The sequence below is a fragment of the Vulpes lagopus genome, chromosome 7 (genome assembly GCF_018345385.1).
Source record: "Vulpes lagopus strain Blue_001 chromosome 7, ASM1834538v1, whole genome shotgun sequence".
Lineage (NCBI taxonomy): Eukaryota > Metazoa > Chordata > Mammalia > Carnivora > Canidae > Vulpes > Vulpes lagopus.
In genome coordinates this window covers 102,271,463-102,290,899 of record NC_054830.1, presented here as the reverse complement: position 1 = coordinate 102,290,899, position 19,437 = coordinate 102,271,463, and the positions used below count along the sequence as shown (strand labels likewise).

At 36.4% G+C, this 19,437-nt stretch overlaps 1 long non-coding RNA gene across 1 annotated transcript in view; it reads right to left on the bottom strand.

Annotated features, from left to right (window-relative positions):
- Positions 1–19,437, bottom strand: part of LOC121494299 — a 923,457-nt gene that overhangs the window by 334,178 nt on the left and 569,842 nt on the right. The window contains exon 5 of the long non-coding RNA XR_005988785.1: positions 2,146–2,184. This is a non-coding gene — a long non-coding RNA (uncharacterized LOC121494299). The remainder of the gene's footprint in view (positions 1–2,145; positions 2,185–19,437) is intronic.

Below are 19,437 nucleotides of genomic sequence, written 5' to 3'. Positions count from 1 at the left end.
CAGAAGATAATGCATTGTGATGATCAGAATTGGAATACTGCACTGCCAGTATAAATAAGGAAGGAAGGTGGAATTAAGATAAAGGATAATTACAGGAGGAAGTTCCAATTACACTAATATAAATAAGAAAAGGTTTATGGGTGGAAAAAATCCAGAAACTCTGGGATTTTTAATGCTGGACATGGAGACATCAAATTTTTGGTGTCTGTGAGACCCTGCAAGTCTCTGCACCTTCCCAACAAATGCTTAAGCAAAGTTTCCCATTTGTACCAAGTACTGGAGGGATGGGAGGCTAACCCTCATTCTCATCCTAAGAATAACTAGTGGCTGAGCATGTGATCAGGACTTGTAAAAATTGCTAAGGAAAAATACAAACTTCAAATTTCTGCTGCTCCTATTTATGGCTAAATATGGAACCCTGAGTTTCTTTGTTGGGAGCAGTTTCAACATAATCCTATCTGCAGGTAATGCAATATCCCACTAACGTCTAGAAACATATGTACAATAAAGAGAAACTGGTCTTTGTAGGCTGGGTAAAATGCTGGCAGACTATTATAATATTAACATATCTACTAACTGGCTGGACTCAAATATAAGGAACACGAAAGCGGATCCTGATGGGAGGGATGTGCGCCTGCACAATACAATGGGGTGCTGGTCCTGAGGAAGAATTGAGAAGGCTATCCTCTTTGGGAATGCATATCCAGTGGTTTCAGCAGTAGGACTGGATAGAAGTTTAAGTTTCCCAGGGATCCCCTATAGTCGTTTTTAAATATGACAGTTTACTATCAACTTTGCTACTGTCTGGCAGAAGGTGTAGACTGGGATAGCTTGAAGCTGCACAGAAAAGTCATGAGAAGATGGCCAGAAGGTACTCACTGAGAAACCAGGAAAAGCATTTGGGAGCAAGAGCCAATGCACAATAAAAAGGCATGTTGAACTCTCACCACCCTCCCATTCCAACCAAGCAATAACCAGTTATTAGTATATAATGGTGTGTAAGAAGGCTGTAATCCACATTCTGCCAAGATGGAATTTCCTATTACTCTCAGCTGGGTATACAGAAAAGGCAACCCTAAAAACTTTAAAAAATGTAATGGGGGTGCTCCCAGGCTAATAAACAAGAATAAAAATCCAAGATAGAATATTTTTTAGAAAATTAGGGACGCCTGGGTGGTTCAGTGGTTGAGCTGAGCTTCTGCCTTCAGCTCAGGGCATGATCCCCACATCTGGCTCCCTGCGGGGAGACTGCTTCTCCCTCTGCCTCTGTCTCTGCCTCTTTCTGTGTCTCTCATGAATAAATAAAGGAACCTTAAAAAAATACTCACCTAGAAAATTAAATAAGAGAATATGAGATAAAATGTTTATAACCTTACAGAGATTCAGAACATAGTAGGATCTCACCATACGAATTTGAATGTTATCAAACTTTCAATAATATTTGGAGGAAAATAAAAGGACTGGGTAGATTCTAAAATGAATAAAAAGCTGTTGTTTGTAAACATATAATTTAATAGAAAAACTTCTACCTTAACATCATCTTTTTAATTAACCAATATATCTTTCTCATGTCTATAATGTATGTATCAAGCAAATGCCATAAGACATTTTAGAGTTTCCATGGGAAAAGGAACAGTGTCTTCAGTGTGTTTCTAGTTTTATATTATGTAAGCTATAATACCAACATTTTAGCAATGAAAAAAATTTTAAATACAGTCATCATACTTAGCCCCCATGGTTTTTATGCAAAATGCAACTGTCACATTTGATATTAAAGGAAAATTTTTCCAATTAATATTTTCTACATTTTACCCAAAATAATCGTCTTTTCTAGGGCAGAATCTTTCCATGGTAAGTTTTGATCCTTGAGGAACAAAGCTCCTGCTTTTTGGAATAATTTCCTGACCCATGAAATTGAATCTGAAAGTAGTATCTGGACTTATCAGATCATTTTACATGTGCTAAGATGTAACTGATCTTCTCCTATTGGCCTTCTGAGATTCAACCTCAGGTGATGGAAATGAGGATGGAATTAGGAAAATGGATTAAGCTTGAGAGAGGAGAAAAAAAAAAAGAAACACCCTCCAAAGATTTGTGGCAAGGAAACAAAAATTTGATAATACTACATAACAAAAAATGTCTTACCAGATACTTGAAGTCACCAGATGATCCAGGAATCCAAGCCTAATAAAAATAAGAAAAAAGAAAGTGGGAGGGGGATGCTTTAGTTTTCTATTTAAAAAAATTACATGCAATAAAATTTTATAATTCTATAAAATCATCACAAATATTATAAACTGATGAGAATATTTTAGGAAATCATTTGCATAGGTGAAAAAATGTTTTTCATTTAAATTAATGTGTTTATTTGATTTCCTATTATGCCATTAAAACAAAGAAAAGGAATGTAGTCTTGATTCTAAAACTCTATTTCCAATTATTCAGGTGACCATAATAGTTATTCAGTTTTATTCTTTAAGTTCTCAATGGAAGAGGGAATATCATTATTAAATGTACTTGAATTCTCTATTTATTACTTGCATTTAATTTTCCTGTGGGTGAGGCAAAACCAAAGCTTCATTTTTAGAAGCTTTTCCAATTTTTCTGCTTTTGCTAGCTATCAGATAGCAATTAGTTTGGGCTTTGATTCATTTTAGAAAAGTAAATCCATGGAAGATATTATAATGATAAAAAATAAAAGAGTTTTAATTTCCAAATTATATTGAAATGTAGCTTCTATTTTTTAAAGGTTTTTGAAGTTTAAATGAAAGACAATGTCTGAACAGCAGAAATCCCCAAGAGAAGACCTAGCACCTGCCACGGGATGCAAAGGTTTTATAAATGTTGTCTTGTAGAAAGGCAATGGCAAACATTGTGAGGCCTTTTGTAAATATGACTGCCTTTCTCTGTGTTTGAGCAGAAATATTGAACTTCTAACCACTATTATTATAAAATAAAGGGTTTTTTTTTAAACATTTGAAGATTGCCTTTTATTTTTGCCTTAGGAATCAAGTTGGAAATAACATATTGTACAAGTGTTGAAACACATATCTTTCTTTGAAAGGGAGTAGAAAATACAATAAATGTGAAAAAGAATTGACACTATATCTAGAGTTTTGTGTGCATATACACACAGTCTACACAAATATATGAGCATAGTGTGCACAGTATACACGCACACACACAGTTTGAACCCACTTGATTATTTCTTGTAGGTTATGCTGAAGCACAGGTTCAAATGAGAATACAAACCACCTGAGGCAACACAGATGTATATGTGGGGATTTGTGGAAGTGCAGCATGGATATCACATACTGATCATAAATAGCGGGATATATGGATTCTGCATTTCCAGAGAGGGGCAACCCTTTGAACAGATCCTGTAATGTTATTGAGTGCATTGTGTATTGTAATCTCAATAAACTATTTATGATATGTATCTGCCTATGTATCCAGAGGTTTTGGTCATCCTATAGTTTTATTTTTCCTTAGTTTTAAACTTTATACAATTGGAATCAAACACTATATTTTCTTCTATGTCTAGTTTCTTTTTTTTAGCACCACATTTGTGAAATTTACCTGTCTTGTAGCTTGCGACTATAATTTATTTGCATTAATCTGTAATGTTCCATTGGACAAATATTATGCAATCTATGTATTCGATTCTTTTTTGGAAGATACAAAGTTTCTACTTTTTTGTTATTATGAGCAATTCTATGAGCATCTTTTAAAAATACGTACATGTACTTCTTTTTCTAAAGATTGTATTCATTTATTCATGAGAGACACAGAGAGAGAGGCAGAGACACAGGCAGAGGGAGAAGCAGGCTCCCCATCAGAAGCCTGATGTAAGACTCAATCCCCAGACCCAGGATCATGCTCTGAGCTGAAGGCAGATGCTCAACCACTGAACCACTCAGGCATCCCAACATGTTCATGTACTTATGTTGGATATTTCCTAGGAGTAAATTACTATGTCAGAAAATGTGCATATGTTCTACTTTAGAAGATCTTGCCAAATAATTATGAGATGAGTTGCTATTGTTTCACGAATTCATCCAAAAATATGTATTCTGCTTGATTTTAGTCATTAGTTTACTGTGTAGTAGAAAATAAGTTTACATTTCTTGATTACTAATGAGTTTTAATGCATTTCTATGCATTAGTCATGTATATATGTGTTGGTTCATATATAGAGAAGATATTTTCAATTTTCTATCCATTTTCTTTGGGTCTTCTCCATATTGATTTGTAGAAGTGTTTTACGTCTTCTAGTTATGAGCCCTTTCCTGGTTATATGTGGTGAAAATACATTTCCCACTCATGGCTTACCCTTCTATTCACTTATTGTGACTTTTGTTGAACATTAATTCTTAATTTTACTGCAGTCAAATTTAACGATCTCACTATTTTTATTTTTGTGTCCTGCTAATTACACAAAATGATCATATATAATCTTCTCTATTTTCTCCTGAAAGTTTTCTTATGTTACTATTCTTCTGCATCTTGTGTATAATCAAAAAACCTATCTGAAATAAATGTTTGTTCAATAGCTTCGTTATTTTACAAATTGATTCAACTAGGATGCCTGGGTGGCTCAATGGTTAAGCGTCTACCTTCGGTTCAGGGCATGATCCTGAAGTCCCAGGATCGAGATCCACATCGACCTTCCTGCATGGGGCCTGCTTCTCCCTCCACCTATGTCTCTGCCTCTCTCTGTGTGTGTCTGTCATGAATAAATAAATAAAATCTTTTAGAAAAACCAAATTGATTCAATAAAATTTATTGAAAATAACTTTTCTTACTGCTCTCCAATGCTAGTTTTGTCATGAGTTAAGTGCCCACAGATGCTTGACTTTGTTCTAGATGTCAATGCATTGCACTAAACTATTTGTCTATATCATACTATCTCACACAATGTAACCTTATAATATACTGTGGTGTCTGGTAGAGCAGGTCTCTCTACCATTCCTTATGAGTTTGTTAACCTTTTGAAAAGATAATTCACATAAGATTCACAATTTTAAATTGCAGAATTTAGTGGTTTGTGGGATATTCACAGTACTATGCAAGCATCACCACTAATTCCATAACATTTCCAATACCTTAAAAGGAAACCCTTTCAACAACCAATCTAGTTCTCCCCTACCCGCTTCCCCAGGCAGTCTCTAATCTATCTCTATAGATCTGATGATTTTGGATATTTAACACAAATGGAATCATATATCATATGAACATTTTTGTCTAGTTTATTTCACTTAGCATAATGTTTTCAAAATCCAACTATATTATAGCACATAGCAACATTCCCTACCTTTTTATTGCTTAATAATATTCCATTGAATGGCTATGGTATTTTATTATTGATTCATTAACAGAGAGATAGTTTGGCTGTTTTCACTTACTGGCTACTATGAATAATGTTATTATAAACATTTATGTACAAGTTATTTTGTAAAAATATGTTTTCAGTTCTCTTGGGTATATATTTAGGGGTGGAATTTCTGGGCCATATGATAATTCTATGATTAACTGTTTGAGAAGCTGCCAAGTTATTTTCCACAGTAAGTACATCATTTTACATTCCCACCAGCAAAGCATAAAGGTTACAATTTCTCCACATACTTTTCAACACTTATTATCTCCCATTAAAAAACAAATAATGGCCTTTATAGACTGTGAGGGTGATGCTATCTTACTGTGGTTCTGATTTGCATTTCCCTAATGACTAATGATGTTGAATACTTTTTTTTTTTTTAATGTGGCTACTGGCTATTTGTAGAACTTTGGAGAAATAACTATTCAAATCTTTTGTCCACTTTTTAATTGGGCTGTTTGTCTATTTTCTGTTGCACTCTCACTGTTCTTTTTACATTCTGGACATTAATTCTTTATCAGCTATATGATTTGAGAACATTTTCTTCCATTCCAAGGATTGCCCTTTTCATTCTGTTGTTTTAATTTATTTCAATAAATAAAAAAAATTAATTTATCTCAATAATGTAGCCTTTCTATGGAGAAGTTTTATACCTTTCAATAGATTGATTTTTTAAGTTTTTATTTAAATTACAGTTAGTTAACATACAGTGTAATATTAGTTTCAGGTGTACAATATGGTGATTCAACACTTCCATCCATCACTTGGTGCTCATCACAAACATGTGCACTCCTTAATCCCCATCTCCAGTTTTCCGTTATCCCACTCCACTTCCCCTCCGGTAACCATCAGTTTCTTCTCTATATTAAGAGTCTGTTTCTTGATTTGCCTCTCTCCCCTCTCCTCGTTGCTTGTTTTGTTTCTTTAAATTCCACATATGAGTGAAATCATATAGTATTTGTCTTTCTCTGACTGATTAATTTGCTTAGCATAATACTCTATAGCTCCACCCACATTATTGTTTTTTTTATTTTTTTATTTTATTTATTATTTATGATAGTAACACAGAGGGGGGAGGGCAGAGACATAGGCAGAGAGAGAAGCAGGCTCCATGCACCGGGAGCCCGACGTGGGATTCGGTCCCAGGTCTCCAGGATCCCTCCCTGGGCCAAAGGTAGGCGCCAAACCGCTGCGCCACCCAGGGATCCCAAGATTTCATTCCTTTTATGGCTTTATCCATACATCAATCGACGTGTGCATCTTCTTCACCCATACATTAATCAATAGACACTCGGGCTGTTTCCATAGTTTGGCTATTGTAGAAAATGCTGCTATAAACATCAGGGTGCATGTGTCCCTTTAATTTAGTGTTTTTGTATTCTCTGGATAAATACCTAGCAGTGCAATTGCTGGATCATACGGTAGTTCTATTTTTAACTTTTAAAGGAACCTCCATAATGTTTCCAGGAGTGACTCCACGAGTTTGCAATCTCACCAACCAAGCATCTTTATTTATTTTTTTACCTTTACTAATTTATAGTGGTTAATATTTCTTAACATGAAAGTAATTGAAAATATTTAATTAAAGAGTAAAACACTGGGATGTTGGGTGGCTCAGCAGTTGAGTGTCTGCCTTTGGCCCAGGGCGTGACCTGGAGTCCTGGGATCCAGTCCCACATCAGGCTCCCTGCGAGGAGCCTGCTTCTTCTCCCTCTGCCTGTGTCTCTGCCTCTCCCTTTGTGTCTTTTATGAATAAATACATTTAAAAATCTTTTTTAAAAAGTTTTAATATTTTAAGTATGTCAAAATTAGAATTTATTACAATTTCACTTTACTGGTTTTATCTATTTGATATTTTAATTTTATTAGATGTAGTACTTTTATTTGCTATTTATCATTTGTATATAGAAATGCAATTGATTGTTAATTGGCTTTATGTTGAGTAACCTTGGCAGAATCATACATTGCAATTGACAATTTAGCTGTATATTATTTTCAACTTCCTAGCTCCACTCTTACATCATATACAAATAATGTGAGTTTTGTATGTTCCATTTAAATCCTTGAACTCTTAAAAAAATGTGTTTATATGTATGCATGCATGTTTACATGTATGCACATGTGTACATGCATGTCTGTATATATTTTTATTTTTGTACTTACTAGGACTACCAGGACAATAGTGAATAGAAGTGGTGATACTGGGAGATGCCTGAATGACTCAGTGGTTGAGTATCTATCTGCCTTTGGCTCAGGGTGTGATCCCCGGTGAGGGCATGATCCCTGGTGAGGGATCAAGTCCCGCATCAGACTCCTCGCGGGGATCCTGCTTCTCCCTCTGCCTATACCTTTCTCTCTCTCTCTCTCTCTTTCTGTGCCTCTCAAAAATAAATTAAATACTAAAAAAAATAAAAATAAAAAAAAAGTGGTGATACTGGGCATCTGTCTTTTGACTTTAAGGAGAAACTTTTTTACCCTTAAGCCCAGTATTTGCCATAGGTGTTAGGTAGATATACTTTATCATATTGAGAAAGATTCCTTCTATATCTGTCTACAAAGAGTTTTAGGTATACAGACTTTTGATTATTCATTACATTAATAAGAGTAGGATTATTTAGATTGCCATGTTCTTTCTCTTGTCAGTTTTAAATTCTACTTTACTAAAAATGTACTGCTTTAAAATTTTCGATTAAAAAAAAAACAGTTTTGAACAGCTTCTCAATCAATGTCTTTTTAATGTCTTGAGGATTTATAGAGATTTGACTTTTTATCCAACTATACCCCTCACACTTTTTTTAACTTGGTCAATCATGTTAATATCACCAACTTTTATCAGTTTATTCAAAGAACCAATTTTGGTTTGTTGATCCTCTCCATTGTATGTTTGGTACAATGTACATAGTAATATTTTTCATTATATTACCTCCTGATTTTCATTATTTCTCCTCTTCATGATATTTGGGTTAAATGTATTATTTTCTCCCAACTTCTGGAGATGATGCTTATGACTGATTTTCTGCCTTATTCTTTCCTTATATGTGTATTTAAAATACACTTTCACGTCTAACATTGGTTTTGGTTTTGTTACATAGCATTTTAACTTTTATTTTTTTGTAAATGTCTTCAAGTTGATTTTTTTATACTCAAGAGGTATTTCAAAAATATATTTTTATATATTTATATATATTTATAAAATATATTTTTATTTTCCTAATTATTTGGAGAATTTCTGGTTCAAATTAATTTGTGCACAAAGCACTTAAGCTATATGATATAAATCCTGTACAGTATTGAGGCTTGGTTTTTAATTCAGCATCTGGTGAACTTTTACAAAAGTTCTATGTGCATCTAAAAGCCACATATATGCTACAATTGTGTGCATGGTTCTATAGAGATAAATTAAATTAAAGGTGTTAATCATACTGGAAGAAGCATACTATAATCTCCCACTATAATTTGGAGTTTGACTTTTTTTCTTTCCTATTTGTCTTTGTTAGGCTACCTTAAGAAATGCATGCAAATTTAGAAATTGTATAACCTTCTGTCCAATAGAAACTTATTAAGTGATTCCATTTTATCTCTAGTACTACTGTTGTTTCTAAATTGATTTTTTTTTTTTTTGGAAATTAGTAAAAAATTAACAGCATTTACATTGAAGTCTCTCAAAATAAATGGAAATGGATATTAAAGTTAAAAAATAGGGTCAACTCAGTAATGAAAGTTGCCAGGTCTTCCCGGGAGAGTCAAAGAAAGTTTTAACTTGGGTGAATACATATTCCAAATCAGAAACATAGTGTATATAACAACATGGACAGCAGTAAATTCTAAGTAGCAGAGCTCTGAGGGATGTGATGGAAAGAGATATTTGAAGACACAATTTAAGACCAAAACCAACAGGCTTGATAACAGCAAGACTTTGGTAGTTAACTAAAACTTTGAAGATACGACAGAAAAGATTTTGTAGTAGGGCGATAGTGCCCTTAACTAAAATGAAGCAATCTGAAGATGTAGTAAAGATATATGGAAAGTAAAACTTTAATGTATGAGTTTTGGAATCCTGTAGTTTCTCTAGGTGGTAATCTTAGTAATCGACTAGGTATAAATTGGAAGTTCAAAATAAAGTTATAGGGGACAGCCTGGGTGGCTCAGCAATTTACGCCGCCTTCAGCCCAGGGCGTGATCCTGGGGCCCAGGATCGAGTCCCGCGTCAGGCTCCCCGCATGGAGCCTTCTCCCTCTGCCTGTTTCTCTGTCTCTCTGTCTCTGTCTCTCTCTCTCTCTCTTTCTCTGTGTCTCTCATGAATAAATAAATACAATCTTTAAAAAAGAAAGAAAGTTATAGGGACTCCTGGGTGGCTCAGCAGTTAAGCATCTGCCTTTGGCTCAGGGCATGATTCTGGAGTCCCCAGCTCCCTGCATGGAGCCTGCTTCTCCCTCTGCCTACGTCTCTGCCTCTCTATCTCTCTCTCTCACTCTGTGTCTCTCATGAACACATAAATAAAATCTTCAAAAAAAAGAAAAAGAAAATTGTAAACTGGAGATTCAGATTTGGAATGTATCAGTTTTTTAGTGATAGATGAAGTATGGGGAAAAAAGGAAGACACAGAATTATGACCAATAATGGATACTTGGGAGAACATCAACATTTCTGGAAGAGGTAGCAAAAATGCAACAAGAAAAATTGGCTGAGAAACTTAAGAGATATAGGAGCAAGGAGCCAAGAACAAAGGGTCAGGAATACAAAAATGTTCTTCAGAGTGGTCCAAGATGATGAAACAGGAATTTGGCCTTCATATTTGCTTTAGTAAGAATAATTTAAGCAAAATGTTGAGATTAGAAGCTTAAAACTTTAGGTGATGAATGGTAACTTAAAGATATATAGTTAATTGAATATATAATTTTCTTTTTTGGATTTTGATAAAAAAGGAAAGAAAAGGGCAGAAACAAGGTTTGTATGTAAAGATGGAGTTAGAGAAATGCAGCTTTTATTTATGTACAAGTTTTCTTAAACATTTTAAATCAAAGAATCTCACTCATAATCTTAGTTAGCCTTAAAAAATATATGGCAGACATAGAAGGAAATTGTCCCTGTTCCTCCTTTTCTTCTAACATATGTATGTACCATGATGCTTTTACTTTAGACTATTAAGGGGCACCTGGGTAGCTCAGTCTGTTAAGCATTTGCCTTCAGCTCAAGTCAGGTCAGAATCCTGGGATTGAGGTCAGCGTTGGGCTTCCTGCTCACTAGGGGGTCTGCTTCTCCCTCTCCCTTTGCCCCCTCCCCACTCATGCTCTCTCTCTCTCTCTCTCTCTCTCTCTCTCTGTTTCTCTGAAATAAATAAATAATGTTTTAGACTCTTAAGTTTCCATTTGGATATGTCCCTTAAGAATGTAAACTCTTTTCTCTTCTACTAGCTTCTTTTGATCAAAGTATGTACTTCGAATAATAGTCACTGGTGCCTGTGGGATTATATTCAACTATATTTGCCAAAATTTCAAGTTTCTTTTTTATGTTACACATACTCATTATACTGGTATACAGGGACACAAAATCAATTCTATTGTTACTCTTCCTTTAGTTTCTTCCTGATAATTATATATATAATCATACCTCTGTCAATGTCACCCAATTATTCCAAATGATGTCCATTTTTGTCCTTTTATTTAAATAATTTATCTTTTCCTCTCATTTAAGCTCTTCAGGACACTTCCTACTGATGTATCTCTCTCTATCTTCTGCATAGTCTCATGCTCAGAAAACCTCAGAGGGTGTTTGTTAAATGAATAAATAAATATGAATAAAAAAGTGAATGCATGAATGAATAAAACCACTTTATGTAAGTGGAAAGTCACCTGCCAACTGCATACTTCAGATCCCTCAGAGGAAAGCAGCCATGTTAATAGATCAGAGTTTGTTTTCTGACCTCAATGCTCTTGAGTTTTATTAATTTAGATAATTTGTCTAAACTTCAGTTACCTTATCAATAAACAGGAGATCTTTAGATGCATTTTTTATAGGATTGTTAAAAGAATTAAATAGGCTACTCCTATAAAAATACCTAGAACAGCACTTGTGGCTGAGTGAGGGCTCCTAAGTTTAGATAAATCTTGATCTGAGATGCATTATGAAAGAGCCTATTTCTTTGATACCATAAACAATAATCTCTTCCTTGACACCGTCTGAGTAGTCGGCTGTTCACAGTCCACGTCCTCTTCCCTTTCAAAAGTCATGACTTTTAACTGAAAGAAGAGATCAAATGCTCTTCCGCACCTCAGGTCTTACTGATTATCACCCACAACTTCATTCATATAGAATAAATGCATATTTTGGGATTCCTCTGACTTGGTAAATTGCTCTCACAAAAATTAAGAGGAGGTATGATGAGTTTTCTTTTAGGGTTCAATTAGGCCTTGATTTTTTTTTTTTCTGAGAAGATAAAACACAGGCTAATTGATTAGAGAAGTCTATATAATGCAACTACTCTCCTCACATTAATAGTCACAGTAACAATCAACATCTCCCAGTTTTCTAATGTCTATGTGTTCCGTGTAATTTATCTGAGTGGACAGAATGTCAATAAGGTCATGTCATTTAACCTCTTATGTACATTTCTTTGACTTAATAGATTTTTTAAAGCTTAATACTAACTTCTACAAATACTAACAGAAATACTAACTTCTACCATTCTCAATTTGAATTTTAACTCAGTTGGGGTTAGTTATTTAATTCAACCCTCCAAATTACTGCACTCCTCAAATGTGTAATAATTTATCATGAATTATAAAGGTGGTTCACACAATTATCTTCATGTCTCCTGATTGGAAGAATTTTTTTACATTTTGTTTGTTTTGTTTTAAGGAAACCAGATTTGTTCTTAGAAATACAAAGCAGAATAGCTGTATTGAATAAATATATTTTATAGATTTTTGATGTAGATGTTGAAAAAAATATATACATATTTATATGCATACACACACATATATATGATCAATTTTATTATTTAAACTGAATGACTGAATTTGAAGAATTGCTGATGAGTTGACATATTTTCTCCAATATTTAGTTTAAATATCTCTAATTTATGAAATATATGGTAGCTATTTGAGTACACAAAATCTTAGCAATGATTTCAACTTATGATATTAATTGACACTTTCTAAATATTTCTTTGAAACAAATGCTGCTTTCACAGATATTTTGTGGAAAAAATTCTATTCCTGCATCCACCTCTTAGTATCCAATATGCACATTAACAAACAGAACTATTAGGTGGTGTGTAATAGATTTAATTTGCATTACGATGTGGTTTTTTTTGTTTTTTTTTTTTTTTAGATTTTATTTATTTATTCATGAGAGACACACAGAGAGAGAGGCAAAGATACAGGCATAGGGAGAAGCCGGCTCCATGCAGGGAGCCCGACGTGGGACTTGATCAGGGGTCTCCAGGATCAGGCCCTGGGCTGAAAGTGGCGCCAAACCCTTGAGCCACCCGGGCTGCCCTGCCTTATGATGTTTTAAACCAAAGTTCATCACATTTATTTAAACCATGGAAAGACTTTTTCACATGTCTTACATTTACAACCCCGTGACTCAAACCTGCTAATGTTGAAGTGAATGTGATTGCCTGTAATAGTAAATGTAGTTTGATGCAGGAATAATTGACTTCAACATATTTCAATATTCCTTCTAGTTTTTCTTGTCTTATCTCATGTTACAAGGATCTATATATCCATTCAGCAAGAAATTATGAATCAGAAACAAATATGACTAAGACTCAACTTTGCTTTTAAAAGGTTCATGTTAACAGTGAAAACTGAAGTAAATAAATAATTACCAGGCATGACAAATGCTGTAATGAGGGTTTTTACATAGAGCCACGAACTAATTACATGAACTAATGATATGAACATGCTCTGAGATATTAGTACTATAGATACAATTTTCCAAGTTGTCAACATTAATACCTTTTTCTGGGCTCACATGGCTCCTGCATGCCAACTCCTTTTGCTAGTGGGATCAATGATAGCAGCATGCTAATTCACCCCTATCCTCAATTTTGGACAATCCTAAAGACTAAGCAACTGGGGGGAAAAGGTAAAGGGGTTTTCTGTAGGTACGTTTCCCAAGGATACTATGTTCTTTTTGTAGGAGTCAGTTTCTGTCTACCACTAGAAAGTCAACTACATTCATTTTGTCTGTCATACTTATACTGCATACCTATAATTCTATAGTCTAGAATTTAGCACTTCGAAAGTACTAAATAAGATTTCTTGAATCAATTACTTTGGCATGCTTAGTTTTTAGTACTCCTAGTACTTGTGGTGTCTACTCATGAACTCACCACCTTTACACTTCAGGCACTCTGTTTCACAAAATTCCAGCTTTATCCACTGCACTATGGAAGAAAGGTAAACTCTCCAAACATGTCTCCCAGAGTTAAAAACTATGAAAACCATATCACTTTTTTTTCTAATCTAGAAATGTGGATGGAACCAGTTAGAAATGTTTCACAAGATCCTTCTCACTGCACTTAGGAAGGTTAAGTCCTTAAATTCAATAATCTTGCAAAAAAAAAAATCCAAAAAAGAAAACAAAACAAAACAAGAACAACTCTAATTTTTTTTATTTTTTAAGCTCTGCCAAAGCACTAAGCCTGAAATACCATTTTCTAGGACCTAAATTTGATTCTGACACCTTTAGCTAAAGTAACCATATTCCTATCTTCACAGTTCGTTTCCTTGTTATCAACTACTTGTGATTTATCCTGACTGCCCACCCCTACCCTGCATTTAGTTCCATTTGGTAAAGATGCCCTAGTAAATCCCTCAAACATGTAACTGCTTGCCAAGTTTTACTAGGTGATTCCACCTTCTGCTAGCTTATCATCTTTCTACTAGTTGGCTGGTCATGTTCCTCCATGTCTAACATTGCACCCTAAGACCAGTTCAAATCTCACATTTAATTATCTAGAGTGGATTTTCACTGTGATTGAGTCTCATTATCACTTGCTTGAAATCATACTGTATGAAAAATAACATGGGGGGAAACGGTATGTTCATTTGTTTTATATATTCAAGAATACATTTGGGAGGATGAATACTCCCTTTTGCCATTTCATGAATTACTTTCTTGAAAATGAAATCTTTTATCTTTCAACAGAATAAAGTGCAAAGGCAGGTGTTTGGAGAAACTAGGTACATGGAGAAAAATCACTGAAGCTTTTGGTGTTCACAGCTAGTCTGGAAGACAGTGTTATACAAACTGATTTATAAATGCCTAAATGAGACACAAACAATTTTCAGTTAGTTGGTGTTCATGGTGTCTCAGATAGCAGGTGATGAAGCATGGAAATTGCTTCAAAGAACACTGTACGTTTGCAACATTAACCTACTGTTTTCTTGAGTGATTCCTGAGGAGATAATTTTTCTAGTTCCTGTTTTTAACAAGGGGATAGCATGGTAAACAGAACCAGTTCTATTTTGTATGTATTTTCCTTATTCATGATAGATTAAAAAAATAATGTAAAAAGATTTCAGATCAATCTTGAGGGGGGAAAAAACATTTTTTTTTTTTTTTGTCTTAGAGTACTTGCTTTCCCCACGCCTAAGTCTGGGAAATAAGTTGTTTGGGGTAATAATAAGCTTAAAGGAAAGACAAGTAATTCTGATCCTCAGACTTCAAATAAATGGTGATCATTAGTTTTTGTTGTTGTTGTTGTTTGAAAAGTGGCTTAAGGAACAAGATTTGAGAAAATTTGCATCCACAAATGGAACTTTCATCAGAGTGGGGTTCATTACTTGTCACTTACAGAAGCCTCACTATGGGCCAAGTCTGCTCTATTATACACACCAATTCATTGGATATTTATAACAGCCTTAGCGGGTACATGTGATTATAATCAACTCCATTTTATAAAAAGGATACTTAGGTACGGAATTGTTAAACACTCTTCTCCTGGTCACACAGCTAGTAAATAACAGAGCCAAGGTTTCACCCCAGCAATATACTTCCACATTCTGTGCTCTTAACCATTATATGATACTTTTCCTCATGTAACCTAATGAGAGGTAACAAATGAAATATTTTACTATATGATAAATATGGAGATAAGTCACAAAGAAAATTACTTATACCCAAATAAATCTAGCAGAAGAAGAAAGGCAAGATTGCATAAAGAGACTAAACTATCTTCTTTGGAGAAAATGCATATGCATCTCCTTGAAGGGTGGGAGGAGATCCAAAGGTAGACTCAATAACTAGCACTATTGGAAAACTACTTCTTGAAGCCTTGTTTTATTAGACCATTTCACATGTGAAAATCTGGAACAGGATTGAGAGGAAAAACACCAGGGAGATTGGCATTGGATTCTTAAAACTTCATAAAGTTAGTTTCATAAATTAGTATTCACTAGGTTGACATAATTTGTAATAGATTGAGATATGTGCTCCTTAGCCATTAGGGATTCTGTTTGAGAAGTTAGTCGAGAAGTAGAATAAGAGAAGGCACAGAAAAGATGAAACATAGTAATCAAGAAAGCCTAGCAAGCAATAATATGTTTAATACAGGCCCCAGTTACATGCTCTGTAGGAGTGTACATTTTGGATTCACCTTCAAGAGGTAAAGCTAGACAAGATAAATGTGAAAAGCACTTCCTTTTGACAGATACAGTACTCACTTAATTTTTAACTCTCGTAAGACAAAAAAAATCTAGAGAAGTATACTGTCAAGGCAAATTCCTGGACAACAAAACAAAGTGGCAGAAGAAGAAACCAGAACATTCTGAACCTGCAAACAGTACTAGTCCTATATGTGTTAAAAAGTTTTAACAGATTGAACAGTTAAAAACTCAGCTGAGTCTCCCTCCCAAAAATGTGTAAGAGAACAGCAGCAAGAAATAGAACACTAGCAACATCTCCATTGCTACAGAAAAAGGTATTACAAAAATAGAGAAGTTTCTAACATCTGTAAAGGGGTAGACATTTTTCAAAGTCTGGAAAAGATCAAGGGGGCATTCTAGGAAGTAGCTTATCATAGAGGTAGTGGGCTTGACCACACCACTGGGGGCACATGCTTCAGGACTATCAACAGCTTCAGATCAAGTTGATTTTCCAGATGAAACACATGTAAAATTAAAGGATGAACCCTTTCTAGAAGGCATGTTTCATAGGATTAGGCATTTCCACATCTAGAGTTTGTGGTAGCATTTGGCACAGCACAGAACTTAACATGCGTGCTCACATGATATGCGTGCACACACAAGAGAGTGTATGAGCCATGCAACAAGACAGAATCCACATTCATTACAGCAGTGGAACTCCAGAGATCCAGGACTAAATGCAAAATGGAAATTAAAAGGTTTTGAATATGCCATTTGGGAAAGAAGTCACCTCAGTTTATAAGAAGTACTACTAAGTAGTAACTGAGTCTGCCATCTTTACAAGTTTCTAAATTAGCAAAATGGCTAGAAAATTTCAAATCCTGAGAAAAGATTGTATGCACAGATAGAGTTCCTCCAAAATGTGGTCAGTATAGTTTCATTATTTGGTTTATGAGTTCACAGGTCTTGGAACATAGATAACTGGCATGGACAGACTGGCATCATGGAAGGCTGATCCTATCATGATGTTCCTAGAATATCTCTCCTCCTCCTTGAGTTTCCAGTCAAACTCCAGTTCACTGCTGCAGGATATGGGTTGCTGTGTTTTCTAAATTTGATACATATAAAGCATATGCTCTAACAATATTGTGTATTCTATTAATTCACTGTACTTTTTAAAAAATAAGATACCAAACTAAAAGAATCCTTGAATACTTGCATGAATATTCACATCAGCAGTTTCATTAAGAACAAGAACAATAAAAAAGAGCAATGATCCAAGGAAGTGATAAATAAATTGTGGCATATGCTGTCAATGAACTACAGCTACGCACATTAAAAGAGATACAGAACCAAGACTAGCAAAAAAAAGGAAGACAAAAGATTATGTCGAACATGATTCAATTTCCTTAATGTTCAAAAACTAACCAAACTAATCATTAATTTTAAGGGATATATACTTAATAAAAACTACAGGAAGAATGAAGAGTGCTTCTGAAATTATGAAGGAACTACAGATAATTTTACTGAATGACAGCCACTGAAGTCACTCACAACTAGGATACCAGAAAAGTTACCACTGGCTGGCTGAACAAATCTTTGATTTTGGACTTAATTCTCTGGACCTAACTAAGCAATTTTGGATTTTTACAGAGCAAAGTGATTTAATTATGGGAATTTTAATCAATATCTAGGAATTCATTCTCTGGACTTAACTAAGCAATTTTGGATTTTTACAGAGAAAAGTTATTTAATTATGGGAATTTTAATCAATATCTAAGAATTCAATAATGGAAACATTATAGTTTCCATATTTGATGCTTCTTATATCAGAGACATTCTATTATTATCTGTATACTGATATTCATTTTTCACATAATGTTTAAAATATTTTATTTATTTATTCATATTAGACATGCCGAGAGAGGCAAAGACATAGACAGAGGGAAAAGCAGGCTCTCTGCAGGGAGTCTGATGTGGGACTCGATCCCAGGACCCTGGGATCACGACCTGAGCCAAAGGCAGACACTCAATCACTGACTGAGCCAAACAGGTGACCCCATATGATATTTTAATGTGTAATTGACAACATGGAAAATAATAATTTGTGATGAAAGAAATGAGTAGCATGAGAAAGCCTACTCGATACAGGATGTTGAGTAGACTCTTTCCTCTTCCCTTTGCCTCTTGTCTCCATTAGAGCAACCCACCAGGCTTTCTCCTAGCTCCACTGTTCCCAAAGTTTGGCAGAAGGCATGGAGCACCCCTAGCTCAGTACCCTCTGGTCTCTTGCCTCTTTCAATACTTCTTGGTCTTCATATCTCAGTCAATTTCTCAGATGCCATGCAACAAATTTAAAAGGGCCAACTTGGGAAAAAAAAGCTTCTGCACAGGGAGGGGCAAGATGGCGGAGGAGCAGGGTCTCCAGGTCACCTGTCCTCAGCAAATTACCTAGAAAACCATCCAATCATCCTGAAAACCTACGAATTCGGCCTGAGATTTAAAGAGAGACCAGCTGGAACGCTACAGTGAGAAGAGTTCGCGCTTCTATCAAGGTAGGAAGACGGGGAAAAAGAAATAAAGACACAAAAGGCCTCCGAGGGGGAGGGGCCCCGCGAGGAGCCGGGCTGAGGCCGGGGCGAGTGTCCCCAGGACAGGAGAGCCCCGTCCCGGAGGAGCAGGAGCTGCACCGACCTTCCCGCGGAAAGGGGCTCCCCGGGAATTGGAGCAGGATCCCCAGAAAGGCGGGGACGCCCTCGGGCTCCCTGGGACAGTAACAGAGGAACTGCGCCCCGGGAGATGCGCCGAGCTCCCTAAGGGCTGCAGCGCTCGGCGGGACCCGGAGCAGCTCGGAGGGGCTCGGGCGGCGGCTCCGCGGAGGGGGCTGCGCGGCTCCGGGAACAGCTCAGCGGCGGCGGCTCGCGCAGAGGAAGAAGCTCCGCGCGGAGGGGGCTGCGCGGCTCCGGGAACAGCTCGGAGAGGCTCGGGCGGCAGCTCCGCGGAGGGGGCTGCACCGCCGGGAGCGCGAATCCAACAGCGCAGGCCCCGGAGCACAGGGCGCCAGGACACAGCCCAGGATCCGGCCTCCCCCGGGACAGGCAGAGGCCGGGAGGGCCCAGGACAGCAAGGACGCTCCTGCCTGGAACTGAGCAGATCAGCGGCCCCGCCCCGGAGCCCCCAGGCCCTGCAGAAGGAGAGCCCCGGAGCTACTGCGGGGGCTGGATCCAGGGTCCCAGAGCTGCCCCCGCCACTGTGGCTTCCTCCCGGGGCCTCACGGGGTCAACAACCCCCACCGAGCCCTGCACCAGGCAGGGGCAGAGCAGCTCCCCCAAGTGCCAACACCTGAGAATCAGCACAGCAGGCCCCTCCCCCAGAAGACCAGCGACAGGACCAGTTCCAAGGGAAGTCAAGGGACTTAAACTACACAGAATCGGAAGATACTCCCCCGTGGTTTTTTTTGTT